The sequence below is a fragment of the Pristiophorus japonicus genome, chromosome 22 (genome assembly GCF_044704955.1).
Source record: "Pristiophorus japonicus isolate sPriJap1 chromosome 22, sPriJap1.hap1, whole genome shotgun sequence".
In the NCBI taxonomy this organism is placed as follows: domain Eukaryota; kingdom Metazoa; phylum Chordata; class Chondrichthyes; family Pristiophoridae; genus Pristiophorus; species Pristiophorus japonicus.
The window spans coordinates 58,492,847-58,508,877 of NC_091998.1; the positions used below are offsets into that span (position 1 = coordinate 58,492,847).

Here is a 16,031-nt window from a genome sequence, read left to right on the forward strand (position 1 = left end):
GGTCCTTGAAATTCAATGGCATTACCATCGCCGAATCCCCCAGCATTAACACCCTGGGGGTCACCATTGAGCAGAAACTTAACTGGACCAGCCACATAAATACTGTGACAACAAGAGCAGGTCAGAGGCTGAGTGTCTCACCTCCTGACTCCCCAAAACCTTTCCGCCATCTACAAGGCACAAGTCAGGAATGTAATGGAATACTCCTCACTTGCCTGGATGAGTGTTTCAACAACACTCGAGAAATTCGACACCATCCAGGACAAAGCAGCCCGCTGGATTGGCACCCCATCCACCACCTTCAAAATTCCCTCGCTCCACCACTGGCGCACCATGGCTGCAGTGTGCACCATCTACAAGATGCACTGCAGCAACTTGCCAAAACTTCTTCGGCAGCACTTCTCAAACCCGCGACCTCTACCACCTGGAAGAACAAGGTTAGCAGGTGCCTGGGAGCACCACCACCTCCACGTTCCCCTCCAAGTCACACACCATCCTGACTTGGAAATATATCACTGTTCCTTCATCGTCGCTGGGTCAAAATCCTGGAACTCCCTCCCTAACAGCACTGTGGGAGCACCTTCACCACACAGGCTGTCGCTTCTCGGCCTTTTGGCTAAGATCATGCGTAACTGACCTGACAGGGGAGTAGCCACCATGACCTCCGGGTGGTTCTCCCTGGATCAGGAAGGTATATGCTTGTTTTTTTGGAAACAGGAGGTGTGTGGGGGACCTGACCCATCCACCTCCATGGCACGAACCTGGTATTGCAGTACTTCCAGGAACGGTGCAGTGGCTCTAGGCCTTTTGGCTAAGAGCATTGGCGCAGAGTGATCCTTGGCGTGTGCAAGGTGACCTCTGGCATTTGTGATTTGACAAAGAATTGGAACGATTGGCTACGAATTTCAAAAAAAAAAAAACACGGGCTGCAGCGGTTCAATTGGCTGCTCACCATCACCTTCTCAAGGGCAATTAGGGATATGCAATAAATGCCGGTCTTGCCAGTGACGCCCACATCCTGGAATTAATAAAGATCCTGTTGTGATCCCGGCTGGAATGTGCAGTCGTTTGTTCCGGATCAGGCTCAGCTACGATGTTCTGACAGTCAAGCATCTTGCTGACATACATTGTCTGGGCTCACACATGAAGATTGGCCTCTTGGCATCCATGGAAGAATTAGCACCTTTAGGAGAGAAGGGAAAAATTTGGAAACAAGAAAAGTAAAAGCTGTCCGCCTGGGTACTGGAGACTCTGGTCAGGAATTGTGGTATTTCCAAACTTGCCCATGTGTTGCTGCTCTTTATGATTTCTCTCCAGCGACTGTTCCGATGAAGCAGCTGATTGTCTGGTTTCAGCGTTACTTTGATTAGGAAGGTTACTTATAGAGTGGACTCAGCCAGCTGGGCACAGGACTGCCTGGTGGCAACACACACAGACAAACACCCCTAGTAAAAGCAGACTTCAGTAGTTATTTACAAGATGTTGCTTTCTGATGCATATTACAAAAGAGAGAGTAGTGCAAATGTCCACACTTCAAGCACAAATGGTGTAAGAAGGTTCAGACTGCACTTGTTTTGCTGGTTAACAGTAGACACCTCAAGTTGCTGGAGAAATACCACCAACGATGTCTCCGCAAGATCCTACAAATCCCCTTGGAGGACAGGCACACTAACATCAGCGTCCTCATTCAGGCCAACATCCCCAGCATTGAAGCACTGACCACACTCGATCAGCTCCGCTGGGCAGGCCACATAGTTCGCATGCCAGACACGAGACTCCCAAAGCAAGTGCTCTACTCGGAGCTCCCTCATGGCAAATGAGGCAGAGGTGGGGGCAGCGGAAACGCTACAAGGTCACCCTCAAAGCCTCCCTGATAAAGTGCGACATCCCCACTGACACCTGGGAGTCCCTGGCCCAAGACCGCCCGAAGTGGAGGAAGTGCATCCGGGAGGGCGCTTAGCATCTTGAGTCTCGTCGCCAAGGGCATGCAGAAATCAAGCGCAGACAACAGAAAGAGCGTGTGGCAAACCTGTCCCTCCCACCCTCCCTTACCCTGAACGACTATCTGTCCCAGCTGTGACAGAGGCTGTGGCTCTCGTATTGGACTGTTCAGCCATCAAAGAACTCACTTCAGGAGTGGAAGCAAGTCTTCCTCGATTCCGAGGGACTGCCTATGATGATGATGACGATAACCACCCGTCTCAATTTGTTCAGATAGGTCTAATCAAGATTTCCCACCTCTGGTAAAATGACCTGCCTGAAACTGCTCAGTGGCCTGATCATGTTTGGACTGGAATTACTAAACTGTTTTCCTGGCGTAATTGAAGTTTTTGGTCATTTCAGTCTTGTACTGTCTCACAGGGCCTGAGCTAGCAGCCTGTGTTAATGTAAACTGGGATACACATTATATAGCAAGAGTGTGATTTCTGAGGGCTAGAACTTCCTATTGCAGACAGATCTTCAGGATATAGGAAGCGGAAAACGATGTGGTGGGCGGGGGGGGGCTACTTTGTCATGCAATCAGTGTGTTGACTGAAGACCACTACGTCTCTCCCTGTTGGAGCTCCTCAACTAACCCCAGAAGCTGGAACCTGCTTTCAGATGGAGGTAATGGAGGATACATTAGGGTGACAGAAAGGGAACAAACAGAAGAATTTGGAAATCAGAAGAAATGTTTTCAGGCGTAGCTTCAGTGCAGCTCTGCTTCTAGCTGCTTTCGGATGGTGCTGGCGGACATCAAATTCTCAGGAGCTTCAATAGATAACAGACATGACCTGCCCCACCACAGAGAAATCTCTTCTTCCGGTGCAATGTGTGAGGGTGATAGAGAGTTCTAACTCTTCTCTTGGCCCTTTTTAAGCTGGCTTTGCAGATTAGCAGCATGCACAAGCATATGGTGGCACTTTGAGCCAACCCTGGTTTGGGCCTAGGCTTCAGACTAAGTAATTTCTGAAAACATTTGCAAAATTGATCCAGAATTGTCAGAATCTTATCTGACAGAATTTTATTCAAGGATTATGCCTTTATTTAATGGTCCTGTTTTGTCTCTTGCCTACGGAGTGGATCCAAATTAAATTGAAACGAAACAGGACAGTTCAGGCTTTGATAGCACCAACACCAAGGGCAGGCACACTTTAGCGGCGTTAATATGACCCTTCTCCAATCAGACATACTTCCCTCCAAGTGTTAGAGTTGGGATCAGCAAATTTCACAGACCAAGCTAAGGGCTAATGGACAGTGGAAAATGCGACTCATATTTGAGTGTCTGAGCTGGTAGTCAAGATGAGGTGTTAAACCGAGGCCCCGTCTGCTCTCTCAGGTAAATGCAAAAGATCCCTTGGCACTATTTGAAGAAGAGCAGTGTCCTGGCCGATATTTATCCCTCAATCAATGTAACGAAGACAGATTATCCGATCATTATCATGTTGCTGTTTGTGGGACCGTTCTGTGAGCAAATTGGCTGCTGCGTTTCCTACATTACAACAGTAACTACACTTCAAAAAGTACTTCATTGGCTGCAAAGAGCTTTGGGATGTCCTGAGGTTGTGAAAGGCACTATATAAATGCAAATTCTTTATAGGCCTCTCTGTTGTATCATCAGAAAGAGCAGAAATACATGGTGAAAACATCGGATTTAAACAATATTATTAACACAGAGAGTTGCTCTGTATTTGATACAGACAGAGTTGCCAGTGAAAGATGGCATCACAGGAACAGCAGTAGAGAGTATTATCATAGATACAGAGCAGGGAATATCTCAAGAAGATGGAGTATATTATCTGCATGATAGGGAATCTCCCAGTAAAATCAAGAATATTATAATATGCTGTGCTTAGTGACTGATGGGGAATTGTGCGTGGGTCAAGTTTTGTTTTGTTTTCAGGTTTATTGGCTAGAAGTCGGTGGGGGATGGGTGGGAGGGGTGATGGGGTGGTCACGAAGTCAATAGTAACAGTGTCCTATCTTCTAGATTTCATCTGGAAGGATGATCACTTGCTGTGCATGTGCTCTGCATTCTGAGAAAACAACACGCTGCTGTTCATGCTCAAGAGCATGATTCACGTCTAACAAAGGGGAGTGAGCGGGAGAGGGAGAACTCGATCCAGGTCTACTGGGTGGGGGCGGAGGAATAGCCCATATGGCCCATCGAGCCTGCTCCACCATTCAATAAGATCATGGCTGAATTTTTATGTAAACTCCACTTTCCCGCCCTATCCCAATATTCCTTGATTCCTTTAGTGCCCAAAAATCTATCGATCTCAACCTTGAATATACTCATTGACTGAGCATCCACAGCCCTCTGGGGTAGAGAATTCCAAAGATTCACAACCCACCGAGTGAAGAAATGTCTCCTTATCTAAATGGCCGACCCCTTATCCTGAGACTCCGACCCCTAGTTCTAGACTCGCCAGCCAGGGGAAATAACCTCTCAGCATCTACCCTATAAGAATGTTATACTTTTCAATGAGATCACCTCTCGTTCTTCTAAACTCCAGTGGCTCATTCTACGCAATTTCTCATCATACAACAACGCTCTTATCCCAGGAATCAATCTAATGAACCTTTGTTGCACCCTCTCTAAGGCTAGTATATCCTTCCTTAGGTAAGGAGACCAAAACTGTACAGAATACTCCAGATATGGTCTCACCAAAGCCCTGTACAATTGTAGTAAGACATCTTACTCTTGTCCTCCAAACCCTTTGCAATAAAGCCTAACATACCATTTGCCTTCCTAATTGCTTGCTGTACCTGCATGTTAACTTTCTGTGATTCATGTACAAGGACACCCAAATACCAACATTTATTAGCCTCTCACCTTTTAAAAAATATTCTGCTTTTTCAATCTTGCTAGTAAAGTGGATAACTTCACATTGCCTCACTTTATACTCCATCTTTGAGTGCTCCTCACAGCTTACGTTCCCACCATCATCATCATCATCATAGGCAGTCCCTCGAAATTGAGGAAAACTTGCTTCCACTCTAAAAGTGAGTTCTCAGGTGGCTGTCCAGTCCAATACGGGAATAACAGTCTCTGTCACAGGCGGGGCAAACAATGCTTGAAAGGTGGGTGGGGAACCTGGTTTGCCGCATGCTCCTTCCGCTGCCTGCGCTTGATTTCCGCATGCTATTGGCGATGAGACTCGAGGTGCTCAGCGCCCTCCCGGATGCTCTTCCTCCACTTTGGGCGGTCTTGGGCCAGCAATTCCCAAATGCTGATGGGGATGTTGCACTTTATCAAGGAGGCTTTGAGGGTGTCCTTGAAACGTTTTCTCTGCCCAACTGGGGCTCACTTGCTGTGCAGGAGTTCTGAGTGGAGCGCTTGCTTAGGGAGTCTCGTGTCGGGATTGCGGACGATGTGGCCCGCCCAACGGAGCTGGTCGAGCGTGGTCAGTGCTTCAATGCTGGGGAGGTTGGCCTGAGTGAGAGCACTGGCGTTGGTGCGCCTGTCCTCCCAGTGGATTTGCAGGATCTTGCAGAGCCAGCGCTGGTGGCACTTCTCCAGCGCTGTATATAGTCCACATCTCTGAGCCATATAGGAGGGCAAGTACTGCCCTGTAGACCATAAGCTAGGTGCCAGACTTGTGGTCCTGGTCTTCAAACACTCTCTTCCTCTGACAACCGAAGACTGCGCTGGCACACTGGAGGCGGTGTTGGACCTCATCATCGATGTCTGCCCTTGCTGATAGTAAGCTCCCGAGATATGGAAAATGGTCCACTTTGTCCAAGGCCGCGCTGTGGACTTTGATGACCGGTGCTGTGTGCTGTGTGTATGCGGACGACACTTGCGTCTGCGGACACTCAGAGGCCGAACTCCAAGCCATCATCAACACCTTCACCGAGGCGTACAGAAGCATGGGCCTTACACTAAACATCCGTAAGACAAAGGTCCTCCACCAACCTGACCCCGCCACACAGTTCCCACAAAGCTTTGTATCATCAGCAAACTTGAGATACATTACACTCGATCCCCTCCTCTAACTCATTGATATAGATTGTAAATAGCTGAGGCCCAAACAATGATCATTTGGGCACCCCACTAGGTAAAGCCTGCCAACCCGAAAATGACCCATTAATCCCTACTCTCTGTTTTCTGTCCATTAACCAATGCTCTATCCATGCTAATATATTACCCCCAATCCCATGAGCCCTCTGAGGGGAAAAAGAGAATATAATCCTGGTGGGAAGATGGATCAAGTCTCCCCTTACCTCTCTGTTGGACCTAATCATGTTCTCCCTCCCCCCGTTATAGTTGCATCGTGCTCTGCTCTCTCCATCCTCTGCTCTCTCCATCCTCTGCTCTCTCTGTCCTCTGCTCTCTCCGTCCTCTGCTCTCTCTATGCTCTCTCCGTCCTCTGCTCTCTCTATGCTCTGCTCTCTCCGTCCTCTCTCCGTACTCTGCTCTCTCCATCCTCTGCTCTCTCCGTCCTCTCTCCGTGCTCTGCTCTCTCCGTCCTCTCTCCGTACTCTGCTCTCTCCGTACTCTGCTCTCTCCATCCTCTGCTCTCTCCGTCCTCTCTCCATGCTCTGCTCTCTCCGTCCTCTCTCCGTGCTCTGCTCTCTCCGTCCTCTGCTCTCTCCGACCTCTGCTTTCTCCATGCTCTGCTCTCTCCGTCCTCTGCTCTCTCCGTCCTCTGCTTTCTCCATGCTCTGCTCTCTCCGTCCTCTGCTTTCTCCATGCTCTGCTCTCTCCGTCCTCTGCTCTCTCCGTCCTCTGCTCTCTCCGTGCTCTGCTCTCTCCGTCCTCTCTCCGTGCTCTGCTCTCTCCGTCCTCTGCTCTCTCCGTCCTCAGCTCTCTCTATCCTCTGCTCTCTCCGTCCTCTCTCCATGCTCTGCTCTCTCCGTCCTCTCTCTGTGCTCTGCTCTCTCCGTCCTCTGCTCTCTCTGTCCTCTGCTCTCACTGTCCTCTCTCCGTGATCTGCTCTCTCCGTCCTCTCTCCGTGCTCTGCTCTCTCCGTGCTCTGCTCTGTCCGAGCTCTGCTCTCTCGGTGCTCTGCTCTCTCCATGCTCTGCTCTCTCCATGCTCTGCTCTCTCCGTGCTCTGCTCTCTCCGTGCTCTGCTCTGTCCGAGCTCTGCTCTCTCGGTGCTCTGCTCTCTCCGAGCTCTGCTCTCTCCGTGCTCTGCTCTGTCCGAGCTCTGCTCTCTCGGTGCTCTGCTCTCTCCGAGCTCTGCTCTCTCCATGCTCTGCTCTCTCCATGCTCTGCTCTCTCCGTGCTCTGCTCTCTCCGTCCTCTCTCCGTACTCTGCTCTCTCCGTCCTCTGCTCTCTCCGTCCTCTCTCCGTCATCTGCTCTCTCTATCCTCTCTCTATCCGATTCTCAGCTCGTCCCACTCCCCTGCCCTTTCCCCGTAGCCCTACAATTCTTTTTCACTTCAGGTACTTATCCAACTCTCCTTTGAAAGATAAGATAGAATCTGCCTCCATCAGCATTTCAGGCAGTGCATTCCAGATCTTAACTACTCGCTGAGTAATTTTTTTTTTCTTACGTCGGCTCTGGTCCTTTTGCCACTCACCTTAAATCTGTGTCCTCTCGTTCTCGACCCTTCCGTCAATGGGAACAGTTTCTCTCTATCTACTCTGTCCAGATCCCTCATGATTTTGAACACCTCTATCAAATCTCCTCTCAATTTTCTCTGCTCCAAGGAGATGGACCCCAGCTTCTCCAGTCTATCAACATAACTGAAGTCCCTCTTACCTGGAATAATTCTCGTAAATCAATTCTGCACCCTCTCTAAGGCCTTCACATCCTTCTTAAAGTGCGGTGCCCAGAATTGGACACAGTATTCTGGTTGACGATGAACCAGTATTTTTTACAGGTTCATCTTAATTTCCACACGTTTGTACTCTGTGGGCTAGAATTTTGGTTTTCGGCAAAAAAGGTAGTTTTACGCCAAAATTACCGTTTTTGCTGCGCTACTGTTTTAGGGCCTAACTTTCGGCCTTTATGAATCGGTAAAGTTGGCGTTGCGCGAGGATCCACGCGCAAAGCGCGAGTTTCGGCAACTTTAGTCCGGAGCCGGTAGTGCTGCGAGAGAGGCCTTTAGAGGGGAGAAAAACAAAAACAAAAGAATTGCAAAAAACATTCAAAAAGCCCTTTCCTACTAAATCGCTGAAAAATAATTAAAAAATAAAAACTTTAACTTACCTTTTTGAAGGTCTGCATACTTACTGCTGCTGGCAGGGCTGCACCGACAGGTTTGACCCTGTCGGTGTTCTGGGAATGCCATAAGGGTCGGGAGAGCGCCGGAAGTACGATGCAATCGCAATCTGCATCGTTTCACATCGGCGCACCTCTCCCTGGCGGTACGTCGCAAAGAGGTGCCCGAGGATCCCGCCGACCGGGTTTTCGCCGTAGAGGGTCAAATCATGGCAAAAACACGGTCGCAAAGTTGGCGAAAATCCAGCCCATAACCTCCATTTATGAAGCCCAGGATCCAGTGAGCCTTTTTAACTGCTTTTTCAACCTGCCCTGCCAACTTCAACAATTTATGCACATATACCCCCAGATCTCTCTGTTCAAGCATCTCCTTTAGGATTGTACCATTTAGTTTATATGTCCTCTCCACATTCTTTCTAACAAAATGTATCACTTCACACTTTTCTGCATTAAATTTTATCTTCCACGTGTCCACCCATTTCACCAGCCTGTCTATGTCTTCTTGAAGTCTATCAAGTCTACCTCCTCCTCACTGTTCACTATACTTTCAAGTTTTGTATCATCTGCAATAGAGACAATATGGGGGATATCCTAATGAAACAGGAAATATTATAATATATACAGGATGGGGGAATATCACATCAAAACCGGGAGTATTGTATTATATACTTGGTGGGAGTATCCCAATGGATATTATATAAACAAGTTAGCGAATATCCCAGAAACCACGATGACAGAGGCAGCAGGTAGCTGAAAAAGGTAACAGTGCGTAACAGAGTGAAAGTGGGCTGTTTCTTGGTTCTGGTTGATGCCTGAGGAGCAGTGGTGTTACTCCTGCTACATGTAGCTGGGGGACAAACCCTGTCATCACTCTTTTCTGCAGGAGTAAGAAATGAGAGTGAAGGGCTGCTCTGTTCTGAGCAGTTGCCTCCCAGCCCCTCCTGCCTCCACTGACTCTATTAATTCAGCTCATTTGTCTTAAGCGCCTCTATAAATAATGGAGACCTTGCAAGAGGACCTTCTGTGAGGAACTCTACCTTCTCTGATTCCCGCAGGAGAAATCGCTAGCAAAAAAACTAATTTTGCTGTAAATAGTTTGTCAGTGGGCCCAGAGAAAGCCATAAATTATCGGCGTAGAGTCAGGAAGCAGCATGTCACCAGAGGGAGAAGGGAGAGCAGCACAGTTCAAGTGTGACTAACTTTTCCACACAGATTAATAACAGCTTCCAAAAGGGATTTGTTGAGAAGTGGTAACACTGCAAAGAGGGTCAGTCAGAAGCACATGGTGATGAATTGGCCCACGATTTCCCATTTCTTATTTTAAATCTGTATACTCTTGTACCACAGGCCAGAATCAATAACCATCTCAGGAACATGTCGAGCAGCAGCGAGAAGCCCAGAGGAAGCTACAAAACAACCAGATTGTAGTGTCAATGTTTACTTGGTGCTTTTCATTATCCGATTGATTTATACAATTGTGCAGCTCAAGCGGATAAAGCTTTATTAGACTCTGGCATTTAAACCTTTAACCCCATGGGGTAAAAGGTCATGTAACAAGGTTCATCTCTTTTTCTCTCTCTCTGGTAAAACTAGTTTCTTTCCCCCCATTTCTCTTGCTGCGTGTGCCAATCCTTGTAATGTAAGCTCATCTTGTTCTCTTGATCCTGTTAAAGCTGCCTCACCATCCCCCATCCCATCGCCCGTGATTTACCATCAACATGAACGCTTGAATGTTTCCCCTCCCAAACCCCAAAAAAGGCCCCCGTTTGTGTAGCTTCTTTTCAGGAGCATTTTCAAAGCATCCTTGGCAGCTTATCTAAAAGAAGATTTTTCTTTTAAGTTTGTGCCTCCCCCAGGACACAGCATTACTAGAGGGTGGGAGGTACCCCTGGGCACTGGATGGGCGAGCCGATGGTCTTTTCTCGCCCTTCTTTTCATGTTTGTAAAGAAAACATTCCTCCTCCCTGCACTGAAATCAAAACTCATCTCTCCGTCTTATACTCTATAACTCACTGTTTCCCAGGACCATAAAACTGTGGAACTCCTCAACTCTCTCAGTCTCCCATTCCTCCTGACAGGCTACAGGCTTCTAAAATACGAAGCCTGCAGTGCTGTGGGGAAGCAGGTGATTCTTCATGTACTTTATACAGTGCTCTGGGCAGGCTGTACCTCCACTTCTGGTCAAAAAGACAGAAGGGATTCAAGCACCGGACAGAAGAACCACAACAAGAGTTCTGATGTCACAGCATTGAGTACTGAGGGAGGACAGGCTTAAAAGTTGACTGAAGGATGACTTTATAGAGACAAATAAGATAGTAAATGGGCTAGAATAGGTAAATCTAGAACAATACAAACTAAACCCTGACAGTAGGGCAAGGAAGCGCAGGTTCAAAGTAGTGAAAGGCACTTTTAGGTCTGATGGCAGGAGGCTCTTCACACAAAGAATGAGCAACACGTGGAATGGACAGTGTTGGGTAGTGGAAACAAAATCCCTGGGCTCATTTAAAAAACATTTGGATGCCGTGGGCAGCTCTTTCAGAGATCCAGTGCAGGCACAATGGGCTGAATGGCTTTCTTCTGTTCAGTAAAATTGTATGATTCTATGCTGGGAAATTGTAATGTCTTTTCAGATGGGCCAAATCTATCCAGATCTTTAGATGCATTTTCTTCGTGGCCTGGTGGTGCAGAAAGTCAGGCAGAGATCCACTTTGCCAAATTGTTTTCTATTTGTGCAATATTCTGGTCACAGGAAATGTATGAGAGATTAATTTCAATATTTAAAAGAAGAAAGAGCGAGAAGGAAAGAACTTGCATCTATATAGCACCTTTCACATTCTCAGGATGACCCAAAGCTCTTTACAGCCAATTCATTACTTTTGAAGTAAAGTCACCGTTGTTATGTAGACAAACATGGCAATTAGTTTGCACATATCAAGATCTCACAAATAGCAATGAGATAAATTGCCAATTAATCTGTTTTCGTGATGTTCATTGAGGGATAAATATTGGCCGATAAAGATCGGGTGAACTTCCTGCTCTTCTTCAAATATTGTAATGGAATCTTTTACGTCTACCTGAACAGGCTCGGTTTCATGTTTCATCCAAGAGCTGGAACCTTTGACACTGCAGCACTCCCTCAGCCTGGATTATGTAGTTTTGGATAATAATGCCAGTGTAATGAATCCAATTTTCTCTTGGAGAATGCAACGTGCATCCAGTTTTCCCTTATGCGAAGGGGGGAGCAGATAGTAATTGTTTGCTAATAGGGAACCCAACTGGATTTTTCTCTTAATCATTTCCAAAAGTGGGCTTTAATAGTGGATTTCTGCGAGCTGCTTTTCAGGTTTGATTATTGTAATTTGCATTTTTGTTTCCATATTTGATGCCAATGTTTTTGAATGCTCCAATTAAAATTCAGAATCTAGTAATTTGTTTGCATCTACTGCTCTTTTTGGGGGAGGAGGAAGAGGATATAAAGGAGTGTTATGTATTGATGCCTGGGGTCACCAGACACCAGAGGGTGCTACTGTCGGAGGTCATCGGGCTGTATGTGCGTGTGCGCAGTCACGGGTTTATATAAAGGCGGGTACTATGTCACGCGGGTACTTTGGGTGCCAATAAAGATGGATCAGGTTTACACTTGACGCAGCTAACAGTAACAAGACTCTTGAGCCATTACATTTGGCGATGAGGTAAATTAAGAACCTTCGCATGTACAATGGGCACTATTGGAATTCTTCACGAATTCGTGGATGGCGAGGATTGGGTGGATTTTATCGACCGCCTGGATCAATACTTTGTGGCCAACAAAATGGAGGGAGAGGCTGATGCAGTTAGGTGCAGGGTGGTTTTCCTCACCGTTTGTGGTCAGAAAGTTTACAGCCTCATGAAGAACCTTCTCTCGCCTTTACGTCCAACGGACAAAGAGTACAAGGATTTATGTGTTTTGGTGTGTGACCATCTTAAGCCAAAAGAGGGGATCATCATCTCACGCTATCGCTTCTATACACATGTTCGTGCTGAGGGCCAGGACGTGTCGGGATTCGTCGCCGACCTACGACATCTTGCTGAGCCGTGTAAGTTCGGGAACATGTTGGAAGACATGTTGAGAGATTTCTTTGTAATCGGCATCAACCACGATGTGATTCTTAGGAAGTTATTGGCTGAAAAGAAACTGGATTTGAAAAAGGCCATCGCGACTGCCCAGGCATGCATGATGACTGATGATAATTTGAGGCAGATATCATCGAAGAGTCGGAGCTCCACAGCAGGTACTGTAAACAAGACTGTGTCGTCTTCTGGCAGAGCTGCTTATGGCAGGGTCTACTCGACTGTTTATGTGAAATCTGTAGCTGTTCAGAGTCCGCCAACTGGTACGAATCTGATTTCACCCTGTTGGCATTATGGGGGCAATCATCGGCCTCATCAGTGTCAGTTTAAACAATACTCCTGTAATGGCTGTTCAAAAGTGGGGCATCTTCAGAAAAAGTGCTCAGAACTGAGCAAGCGTGTTGCTGCTCATCACATTGTTGATGATGACCAGTCCAGTGCTGGCCCAGATACACAACCCGAGGAGGAAGTTTATGGTCTGTATTCATTCTTGGCAAAGAGCCAGCCGATAATTGTTAATGTGAAGCTGTATCAATAGAGCTGGACACAGGTGCGAATCAGTCGATAATGAACCAAAGGACATTTGACAAGCTGTGGGACACTGAGCCTGGGAAGCCTAAGCTGAGTCCAGTCAATGCCAAGTTACATTAAGGAACTCATACTGGTGATTGGCAGTGTAGTAGTCAAGATGTCATATGATGGTGTGATTCAAGATCTACCATTATGGATCATCCCAGGTAATGGTCCAACGCTGTTCGGCAAAAATTGGCTCGAGAAAATCAAGCTGAACTGGAATGATGTCAAAGCATTGTCCTCGGTGGATGACACTTCGTGTGCTCAAGTGTTGAAGAAGTTTCCTTCTTTGTTTGAATCGAGCATTGGTAAATTTATTGGAGCCAAGGTGCAGATTGACCTGGATTCTGATGCCAGGCCTGTCTATCATAAAGCTCAGTCTGTTCCTTACATGATGAGGGAGAAGGTTGAAATTGAACTTGAAAGACTCCAACATGAAGGGGGTCATATAACCGGTCGAATTTAATGAATGGGCCAGTCCTATTGTTCCTGTGTTGAAGAGTGATGGCACTGTCAGGATTTGTGGAGACTACAAGGTTATGATTAACTGATTTTCGGAACAGGATCAGTATCCGTTACCGAAGGCTGATGACCTGTTCGCCATGCTAGATGGTGGAAAGTCATTCACTAAGCTAGATCTGATGTCGGCCTATATGACACAGGAGCTTGTCGGCACTTCGAAGAAACTCACCTGCATCAACACCTATAAAGGACTGTTTGTCTACAACAGGTGACCTTTTGGAATTCGTTCGGCTGCAGCCATATTTCAGAGGAATATGGAGAGTCTACTGAAGTCCGTCCCTAGAATTGTCGTGTTTCAAGATGACATTCTGATCACAGGTCGTGACTCTGCTGAACATCTGAACAATCTTGAAGAAGTCTTACATCAGCTGAACAAAGTGGGACTTAGGCTGAAACGTACGAAGTGTGTCTTCATGGCACCTGAAGTTGAATTCCTGGGGAGGAAGATTTCTGCTGATGGCATCAGGCCTACTGATTCGAAAACCAAGGCCATCAAAAATGCACCCAGGCCTCAGAATGTGACGGAGCTGTGTTCGTTCCTTGGGCTACTCAACTACTTTGGTAATTTCTTACCCAGATTGAGCACTTTATTAGAGCCACTGCACATGCTACTCAGAAAAGGCAACAACTGGGTCTGGGATGTGTCTCAAGATAGAGCCTTTGAGAAAGCTAAGAATCTGCTCTGTTCAAACAAGTTGCTTGTTCATTATGATCCATGTAAGTGTCTTGTACTGGCCTGTGATGCTTTATCATATGGGGTTGGCTGTGTACTCCAACAAGCAAATGAGTCAGGTAAGCTACAACCTGTTGCGCATGCTTCGAGAAGTTTATCAAAAGCGGAAATAGCTTACAGCATGGTAGAAAAAGAAGCTTTGGTTTTGTGTATGGGATTAAAAAATGCATCAGTACCAGTTTGGTCTTCGTTTTGAACTCGAAACGGATCAGAAGCCACTCATTTTTTTTGCTGAAAACAAAGGTATTAATACCAATGCATCGTCCCGTATTCAGAGGTGGGCGTTGACATTGTCTGCCTATGAATACGTTATTCATCATAGACCCGGTACTGAGAATTGTGCTGATGCACTAAGTCGTCTGCCTTTGCCCACACCTGATATGAAGACGCCTCAAACTGCAGATCTACTGTTAGTAATGGATGCTTTTGAGACCAGCCAGACCCTATCTTATTGGTTGTGAAACGTTGTGTCCTCAGTGGTGATTAGTCTGCAATACCTATGGAGATGTATGATGAGACCAAACTTTACAACCATCGCAAAGATGAGCTGTCCATACAGTCAGATTGTTTACTGTGGGGTAATCGTGTCATCATGCCTAAAAAAGGTAGAGAAAAATTTGTACGTGAACTACATAGCACTCATCCCAGTATTGTCATGATGAAAGCTAGGTCTCATGTATGGTGGCCTGGAATTGACTCTGATCTGGAATCATGTGTGCATCAGTGCAATTCTGGCATGCAGCTAAGTAAAGTACCAGTGGAATCTCTGCTGAGTCTTTGGTCGTGGCTATCTAAACCATGGTCGAGGAGCCACATTGATTTTGTGGGTCCTTTCCTGGGAAAAATGTTTTTGTTGTGGTAGATGCATGTTCATAGAAACATAGAAAATAGGTGCAGGAGCAGGCCATTCAGCCCTTCTAGCCTGCACTGCCATTCAATGAGTTCATGGCTGAACATGAAACTTCAGTACTCCTTTCCTGCTTTCTCGCCATAACTCTTGATCCCCCGAGTAGTAAGGACTTCATCTAACTCCCTTTTGAATATATTTAGTGAATTGGCCTCAACTACTTTCTGTGGTAGAGAATTCCACAGGTTCACCACTCTCTGGGTGAAGAAGTTTCTCCTCATCTCGGTCCTAAATGGCTTACCCCTTATCCTCAGACTGTGACCCCTGGTTCTGGACTTCCCCAACATTGGGAACATTGTTCCTGCATCTAACCTGTCTAAACCCGTCAGAATTTTAAACGTTTCTATGAAGTCCCCTCTCATTCTTCTGAACTCCAGTGAATACAAGCCCAGTTGATCCAGTCTTTCTTGATAGGTCAGTCCCGCCATCCCGGGAATCAGTCTGGTGAATCTTCGCTGCACTCCCTCAATAGCAAGAATGTCCTTCCTCAAGTTAGGAGACCAAAACTGTACACAATACTCCAGGTGTGGCCTCACCAAGGCCCTGTACAACTGTAGCAACACCTCCCTGCCCCTGTATTCAAATCCCCTCGCTATGAAGGCCAACATGCCATTTGCTTTCTTAACCGCCTGCTGTACCTGCATGCTAACCTTCAATGACTGATGTACCATGACACCCAGGTCTCGTTGCACCTTCCCTTTTCCTAATCTGTCACCATTCAGATAATAGTCTGTCTCTCTGTTTTTACCACCAAAGTGGATAACCTCACATTTATCCACATTATACTTCATCTGCCATGCATTTGCCCACTCACCTAACCTATCCAAGTCACTCTGCAGCCAAATAGCATCCTCCTCGCAGCTCACACTGCCACCCAACTTAGTGTCATCCGCAAATTTGGAGATACTGCATTTAATCCCCTCGTCTAAATCATTAATGTACAATGTAAACAGCTGGGGCCCCAGCACAGAACCTTGCGGCATCCCACTAGTCACTGCCTGCCATTCTGAAAAGTACCCGTTTACTCCTA

The 16,031-nt window shown here is 46.7% G+C and overlaps 1 pseudogene; it reads left to right on the top strand.

The window, feature by feature from the left end:
- The first annotated feature begins 596 nt into the window (after positions 1–596).
- LOC139235248 (U2 spliceosomal RNA) lies at positions 597–798 on the top strand (annotated as a pseudogene).
- Positions 799–16,031: the final 15,233 nt, after the last annotated feature.